Consider the following 8,739-nt stretch of genomic DNA (forward strand, 5'->3'; position numbering starts at 1 on the left):
TGATATCTTTCTATCTTTTTCTTTAGTTTTCAAAGTCAAAGTAATGAGAAAGTCCTCCTGTTAAACCGCATTTTGCATGTCCAGGGATGGCAAAATCATCGCGCGCCAACCAGCCGAGTAACTTCAAGAAAGTAACAAGCCTGTACAAAGTTTGACAGGCCCGGTACATGCCCAGTCAGCACACAATATCGGGTCGATATGGGTCCTACATCGGATTTGACGGATATCTCGGACCAAGATATCCGATATCGGTCCGATATCGGGGTGCTGGCTGGGTGTATACCACACAACAAATTATGAGCGTTAGATTTCTTTACACCATTTAAAGTAAATTAAACAGCTTTGATGCGCACAGGAGCCTCATTTTTGTTTCACTAGAACATAGCGATGATTTTTTTATCTCTTTCATTTGACCAGAGAACAACGTTTCCGTCTCAGAGAGATCTATCGAATGCCAAAGCTGATTTTAGGTAAACCTGATATCGTTACACAAATTAACGATTTCATTCCTTTTCCTGGGCCCAGCTTTCGCATTTGAATATACCACAGACTGAACTGATGCTTCCTTGCCAAAGTAACGCTGAAGGTGTCTATGTCGACCAAATGTGGGTGCATTCCCTGTCAGCATTTTCCCTGTATATATATATATATAAGGAATACACCTGGGTGGATTTCCAGAAGGAAAGTACGATACCACTCAATCTCGCGCCAACCTAGTGACTGCCTTTACCCGATTTGAATAACCCTAGCTTTACTTCCCCTTCCAAAATGGTAGTTCGACAGGAGAATCTTTTGGAAATCCTGAATTCATGTGTGGCATTCAGCCAAGCAAACATGCTTCGGCGAGAAAGGCGGAGAATCTGAATGGATTTAGATAAAGAAACATGCCCCCCCCCCCTTTCATAATTTCCCATACAGTGCCGATGACGACATGGGTCCTAACATTTTGACAGAGTGGTTACGTCCCTTGAATGACGATGGAAGCAATAAGGCAAATGTGTTAAAGTGGATCCCCCCTGTTATGCCCCCCCCCCCCCCACCCCAATTTAAGACTTCCTCTCTTATAAAATAAAGACCCTGTTTTCTCAGTCTATTTGCATGCATGTTGTTCATAACCTCTGTAAATTTACTCTAACGTTAAGACTCCCTCCTTTTTTGACCAGATTTTCTCAAATTGTTGGAGGTCTTAAAAGGGGGGTTCCACTGTAGGTAAAACATATTTTTGAACAAATTTGACCCCACAATAGTGTACAGTACCTAAGGTTGATCATCAGAACTTTGGAAATGAGGGTGGATATTCCTTGTGGAGTGTTCATACGAGATTAACATGGACGAAAGTGCACATCTTAGCATCAACAGTTCAGCCTCCATAAGCTTCATCTCACCTCACTGACATTCAAAATGAAGATATAATTCGCTATTCGAAGACGAAAGATGCGCTCAGCCGAAAAATAAGATGGTTACACCGGTTGTACAGCCTGGGGGGCTCCATAAACTACTCGTAGATTGTCCAACCATGCAGCGCCCGACACTATTGCTGGAGTAACTTGAATTTGAACTCGAGCAAGACTACCCGAAGTGAGAATTCAAGTTGCTCGGTGCGGGACTCACCAAGCGGCGTTCCACTTCCACCAGGCGGCTTTTCACGGATAGATACCTTGTTTTAGGCGTCACACACCCCGTGTCGTTTACCTTACATGATGTTGCTTCACACAAGTGTGTGTGATCACTCAAAGATTCAATGACTGTCGTTTTATAACGTTACTGTCGTGTACACAAAAGATGCGTCGATTCGCTACACCGGAAACAACGCGGTAGTGACTTCCCCTCCTCAGATGTCTTTTTAACCAAATTCAAACAATTATAAACCTGAACGGTCAAATCAGACAGGAGGAATAAGTGGAAACGTCGGTAAATGTCCTGCTGTTTGCATGGATACTTACAAAATATAGCTATTAATCTGAAGGCAGCTACACTCCTTTTTACCAGAAAATGGGGTTGTACAGAAATACTTACTACTTGTACTTGTACTTGTACTTGTACGACGATTTAGGTTAAAAACCTGTACGCCGATCCACAAAGGTAAGCTGCATACGCGGGGGGGCTAGTAGCAGCTTGGTGTGTAGACACTTGATGTGTCTTTCCAGTGGCTGTCCAGTCGTACTTTAAAGCAGTTAACGCTATCAGCTGTCACAACGTTTTCGGGCAGGGTGTTCCAGTCTAAGACAACTCTGTCTGCGAAGAAGGCACTCCTTACTTTTGACTTGGCAAAGTTTTTAAACAGTTTAAGACTGTTTCCTCTCATGTCCCTTTCAGTGGGTGGGGGTTTGTGTAGATTGGGTTTCTGGGTAATGTATATACCTTTGAGGTATTTAAAAGTGTCAATCATATCACCCCTGCGCCGACGATGCTGGAGACAAGGAATTCCCAGGATCCTAAGCCTTTCTGAGTATGACAGTTCCTTCAGACTTCCAATCATCCTTGTTGCCCTTCTCTGGACATTCTCTAGGTCTTTGCAGAGCCCTTTAGCCTGTGGATTCCAGACTGAGTGACCATATTCTAGAATGGGCCTGACCAAGCTTTTGTACAGCTGTACGAAGGTTTCCTTGTCCAAGTTCTGAAAGGTTCTTCTAATTACTCCAAGTACTCTGTTTGCCTTTGATACTGATGTTGTAATGTGTTCCTTGAAAGACAGTTTGTCGTCAATGTGCACACCTAGATCTTTCTCTAGCGTCGTTTCAGATAGGTCATGCTGTACTCCATCTGCTGAGTTTGTCATGTGGTATTTTGCGTCCGATTTCTTTGGACCTATTTTCATGGTGTGACATTTCTGGGGGTGGAAGGACAAGAGCCATGTCTCTGACCATTCCTGGAGTCTGTCCAAGTCATCTTGGATTGAGTTTGTGAGTTCGGTTGAGTCACTTCTTGCGTCGAGCTTGGTGTCATCAGCGAAAAGCTTCACACTGTTGTTCACCACTCGTGGCAGGTCATTGATGTACATGACAAACAAAACTGGGCCCAGTACGCTGCCTTGTGGGATACCACTAGTAACTGGTGCTGGTGCTGAGTGAGAGCCGTTAACAACAACTTGCTGGTGCCTATTGCTTAGGAAGGCTTGGATCCAGTTCAGGAGTTTCCCCTGTAGTCCAATTGCTTTGAGCTTGGATAGTAAACGCCCGTGAGGAACCGTGTCAAATGCTTTTTTGAAATCCATATAAATGGCGTCAATGCAAGACCCATCCTCCATAGCTGAGGTCCAGTCGTCCAGTACTTCCAAGAGGTGAGTGACACAAGATCTTCCTTTGACGAAACCATGTTGCTCTCTGCTGATCAGGTCGACTAAGATGACTAAAGCCGCTGGAGAAATGTTCATTATTAGTATGTACATTTTTCAATTATTGATTAATTTTTATGTATTTCAAAGTGGCAGTGTGGGTTTGTATGTTGTTGTTCGTTTGAGTATTACAGGAATTCACTTTAATCATTATTCTTTTTAAAGTAATTTTGGATATATTGCATGCAGTATATGTTTTTCAAGCCCCGAGACTCAGTTTGACATGTGATTGGAATATTTATCATGCGCATATTATACTATGTACTTGAACACCATTTTAACACCTGTATGAGCCTGCACGCTTCAAAATAAATTCAGTCCTGGCTAAACTTTAAATTTAAGGCTGTAGGATACTTCTGAAAGTACGCTGGAGTAGCCTCCCTTTCCGGATTTAGAACGCGTTTCGTGTTGTAACAGATTATTCACTTATTAGCCATATCCGTATGCAAAATAATGAAATAAACATTAGGAAATGGCAGAAGTTTACAAATATCGACATTCTCTATCAGTGCAATACAAAACAATCGTTAGAACTTGCACTGATTTACGACATGTCGTGCGTGAGAACGTGTCAGTAAACAAGCACTTCTTGCCTGGCTGAAGAACCCTACGAGTCAAGCTAAAACAGACAAGTAATGGAAAGCAGTCTGCGGATAAACATAACAAACTGCTGATGAAAAAGTGTGTTCATCCCTGCTCTGGATAAAAGACATCGAACTGATGACAACGTGGCAGCGTTCATGAGAAACATTTTTTTCTCAGATTATCGCTTCTAGTTCTACATTTATATTGCACGTACTTGGGGCAGATCTGAATTTCATACTGGAAGATGACAAATCGGTCTTGTGAGTTGAGAACCACATGTTCTTTGCCGACAGAAATCACGATGGGACAAGATGCAGATTGTGTTGAAGAGATGTTTGCAGATTATCGCATCTGCATTTTATTGCTACAAAAGGTCCAAAGAAGAGCAGCCAGATGGGTGTCGCATCGCTTCCGCCAGACCTCCAGCGTCAACAACATGCTCGAAGACCTTGAGTGGCCTACGCTTGAGAGCAGACGGAGGCGAGCGAGACTAACAACCTTCTACAAAGTCCACCACGACCTTGTCGCAGTGAAGAGCAACCACGCACCAAAGCCAAGCCCACCCAAGTGCACGACCAGGCAGACCCACGCTCTGTCCTACGAAATCCCCCACTCCAGGACAGCCTACAGGCAGAAAACATTCTTCCCGCGCACCATTCCAGAGTGGAACCGCCTGCCTGTAGAAACTGCCACAGCGCCATCCCTGGCATCCTTTCAGGCCAGGCTGGCAACTCTCCACTGACCCATCATCCCCCCCCCCTACCCTCAACCTCCCCCCCCCCCCCCTGAACTTCACCCCTGACCAAGCAATAGACCGGAACCACCATCACCGTAAGCGTAGCAGATTCATCACCATGCTGATGTTGGCTACCTATCACTAAGAAGAAGAAGAAGAAGCTCAGAACAATGCACGTAGTTGGGGTGGATCTGAATTTCACAATGGAAGACAACAAATCGGTCTTGTGAGTTGAGAACTACATGTTCTTTGACGGCAGAAATCACTATGGGACAAGATGAGGATTGTGTTGAGGAGGTTAATACTGACTGACTTTAGACGCAGAGTTCCTAGACTGCCTGGTTTTTGTAGAGAGGCATCATGATGATATCCTGTTTTTTAACGTTCTTGGTGACAACGTGCCAGAATCGCACGAAGATCGAACTCTCGAAGAAAACAAGTTTATCGCTGAACATCGGAAATGTGAAAGTATTATTAAGATTGACTGTTTAAATCCTGGCTGCCCCTGGTGGGTAAGGGTGTTGATTTTTCCGATCTCCCAGGTCAACTTATGTGCCGACCTGCTAGTGCCTTATTCTGTTTTGTGTATACATGCAAGCACAAGACCAAGTGCATAAACGCACGGAAAGATCATGTAATCCATGTCACATTTCGGTGGGTTATGGAAACATGAAAATATCAAGCAAGCATCCTCCAAAATTGGCGTTTGGCTGCCTAAATGGCAGGGTAATACAGTCATACATGTAAAAACCCACTCCTGCAAAGAAAAAACAACACACAAGTGAACGTTTCAGTTTCAGCCCATGAGCGCAGAAGAAGAAGAATGATTTTGTTGGTGTGTTTTCAGGGTGTGGAAGTAAAAGAAAGCTGCAAAGAAAAAAAACCACAAGTGAATGTGGGAGTTTCAGCCCATGAGCCCAGCAGAATAAGAAGAATGATTTTGTTGGTGTGTTTTCAGGGTGTGGAAGTAAAAGAAAGCTGCATCACACTGCCCCAAGAAACCATCACAGGGCCCGAAGAGTTCAACTTCAGAATTACTGTAAGTGCACACAATGATAATTTTGATGTGTGTGTCTGTGTGTGTGTGTGTGGGGGGTGAGTTTGTGTGTGTGTGTGGGGGGGGGGGGGGGTGAGTGTGTGTGTGTGTGTGTGTGTGTGTGTGCATGCATGTGTTTGTGTGGGTGTACATGCATGTGTGGGTGTGAGTTTGTGTGGGTGTACATGCGTGTGTGGGTGTGAGTTTGTGTGGGTGTACATGTATGCGTGTGTGGGTGTGAGTTTGTGTGGGTGTACATGCGTGTGTGGGTGTGAGTTTGTGTGGGTGTACATGCGTGTGTGGGTGTGAATTTGTGTGGGTGTACATGCGTGTGTGGGTGTGAATTTGTATGCGTGTGTGTGTTTGTGTCATTGTTTCTTGTTGGCTGGCTAGCTGTCTTGTTGTCTGGCTAGCTGTCTTGTTGTCTGGCTAGCTGTCTTGTTGTCTGGCTAGCTGTCTTGTTGTCTGGCTAGCTGTCTTGTTGGCTGCTAGGCTAGCTGTCTTGTTGGCTGGCTAGCTGTCTTGTTGTCTGGCTAGCTGTCTTGTTGGCTGGCTAGCTGTCTTGTTGTCTTGCTAGCTGTCTTGTTGTCTGGCTAGCTGTCTTGTTGTCTGGCTAGCTGTCTTGTTGGCTGGTTAGCTGTCTTGTTGGCTGGCTAGCTGTCTTGTTGGCTGGCTAGCTGTCTTGTTGGCTGGCTAGCTGTCTTGTTGGCTGGTTAGCTGTCTTGTTGGCTGGCTAGCTGTCTTGTTGGCTGGCTAGCTGTCTTGTTGTCTGGCTAGCTGTCTTGTTGGCTGGCTAGCTGTCTTGTTGACTGGCTAGCTGTCTTGTTGGCTGGCTAGCTGTCTTGTTGTCTGGCTAGCTGTCTTGTTGTCTGGCTAGCTGTCTTGTTGTCTGGCTAGCTGTCTTGTTGTCTGGCTAGCTGTCTTGTTGGCTGTCTTGTTGTCTGGCTAGCTGTCTTGTTGGCTGGCTAGCTGTCTTGTTGGCTGGCTAGCTGTCTTGTTGTCTGGCTAGCTGTCTTGTTGTCTGGCTAGCTGTCTTGTTGGCTGGCTAGCTGTCTTGTTGTCTGGCTAGCTGTCTTGTTGTCTGGCTAGCTGTCTTGTTGGCTGGCTAGCTGTCTTGTTGTCTGGCTAGCTGTCTTGTTGGCTGGCTAGCTGTCTTGTTGGCTGGCTAGCTGCCTGGTTGTCTGGCTAGCTGTCTTGTTGTCTGGCTAGCTGTCTTGTTGGCTGGCTAGCTGTCTTGTTGTCTGGCTAGCTGTCTTGTTGGCTGGCTAGCTTTCTTGTTGGCTGGCTAGCTGTCTTGTTGTCTGGCTAGCTGTCTTGTTGGCTGGCTAGCTGTCTTGTTGTCTGTGTATTATTGTTCTCTGAAGTTCAATAGTTAGTCTCTCCCCCAATAGAGTTTTTTCAATTTTTATTTTAAAGGCAGAGTAAGCCTCCCGTAAACCATCACAGATACGGTCAGGCTTTTACACACAGTACAAACACCATTTCATTTAAACACTCACCAATTGAGAACATCCTAGGTGCCCTCCGTAAAGAGCGAACAATTTTCAAAGAATTTATTTTTGCGTGGTTTATCTTACCCCCGAGCCATCGTGAACCCGTGTGATCCAGTTTTCCCTTTTCACAATGCAGTCGTCATAGTTAGTCATTTGAATGCGACTCGACGTGAGCTTATCTACAATAGCACGTTTTTTTTATGCACGAAACAACGGCTGTGGTTCACAAGAACTCTAGCGATGGCTTTTGACTGTTGAGAGGAACGGCGATTTGCACTGATAAACCGGCCGTCGTCTGCTACGACCCTTGCGTGACCCTGCTTCCGGGCTTTTCTTTTTTTAAACTTTTACAACTTCGAATTGTTCTGATCTTGTCTTGATGAAAAACGAATTCTTTTATGATTAAAGAATGTTTGTGTAACAAGCTGTCAATTTATTATTTAGATTTTAAAAGTTAGGTCTAGCGCAAAAACGAGGCGCCGTTGTTGTTAACGGAACAAGTCTACGAAAATAAATTCTTTGAAAATGTCTCACGCTCGACAGAAAGCAGCCAGGATGTTCCCGCTCGGTGAGCGTTCAAATGGAAGTATGCTTGTACTGTATTTAGACGCTCGGGGAGCTCTGTGATGGTTTACGGGAGGCTTACTGTGCCTTTAAATGTCTATTTGTGCATTTTAGTTATCAGCTTGATGACTGTATTTGCAGAAAATATTGAATAAGAATGAATAATTTTCACATCCATTTTCGCCTGGATATTTTTGTGCATGAGAAAATTTTCATTAAACACGACTTTCTTTCACGATCTTATATATCTTTTTAATTTCAAAAGAATATTTTCTGCTTCCAGGTCAACGGGGTCAAGTCGGTGATGGTGAAAGGGAGAGTAGTCCTACGACACAACGATCCGTCCAAAGACGAGCGGATAGAGTTACCCCCCACCTGGTTGCCGACCACAAAAATCAAGAAGACAAAACAGTCGGCTGAGAGTCTGGGAGATTCTTGAAAGAAAGTTAAAAGACGTGTTTTTTGTGTGTTTCTTTGTGGTGCAATTGAAAATACAATGTTGCAAAATAACTTGCTTTTTTGTTGTGGCAGAGTTGAGCCCCTTGCAAGCACACGGCTGGGCAGTTGAGGAAAGCAATCAAGACATTGCAGTGAATACTTAAGCACTGGTTTTTAACTCTTGTCTGATGGGTATGACGCCCTCTTCTTTTGAAAGTGTGCTCAAGGGAGGTCACTCTTCACTGACGTCATGATCGCTTTCTCTTTGGTCAGGGTCACTCTCATTCTCTCTGGCTCCTGGAACCTCTCTCTGCCTTCCTCTGTCCGTCTCGCTCTGTCTGCTTTTCTCCGTCCTCATGTCAAGCTCCATCTCTCTCTCTCTGTCTCTCTCTGTCTTCTGCATGTCTATCTCTGTCTTTCTCTGTCAGTCACACACACACTCCTCTTCTCTCTTTCTTTCTCTCGCTCACTCTATTTCTTTCACACACACACACACACACACACACACACACACACACACACACACACACACACACACACACACACACACACA

At 44.8% G+C, this 8,739-nt stretch overlaps 1 protein-coding gene across 1 annotated transcript in view; it reads left to right on the forward strand.

Moving 5' to 3' along the window:
- LOC138949756 (large ribosomal subunit protein bL9m-like) overlaps positions 1-8,206 on the forward strand; it is a 62,005-nt gene extending 53,799 nt beyond the window's left edge. The window contains exons 7-8 of the mRNA XM_070321576.1: positions 5,614-5,694; positions 8,032-8,206. The gene's annotated coding sequence lies outside the window, so the exon portion shown is untranslated. The remainder of the gene's footprint in view (positions 1-5,613; positions 5,695-8,031) is intronic.
- The last annotated feature ends 533 nt before the right edge of the window (positions 8,207-8,739 follow it).

Source organism: Littorina saxatilis, linkage group LG16 (assembly GCF_037325665.1).
Source record: "Littorina saxatilis isolate snail1 linkage group LG16, US_GU_Lsax_2.0, whole genome shotgun sequence".
NCBI lineage: Eukaryota > Metazoa > Mollusca > Gastropoda > Littorinimorpha > Littorinidae > Littorina > Littorina saxatilis.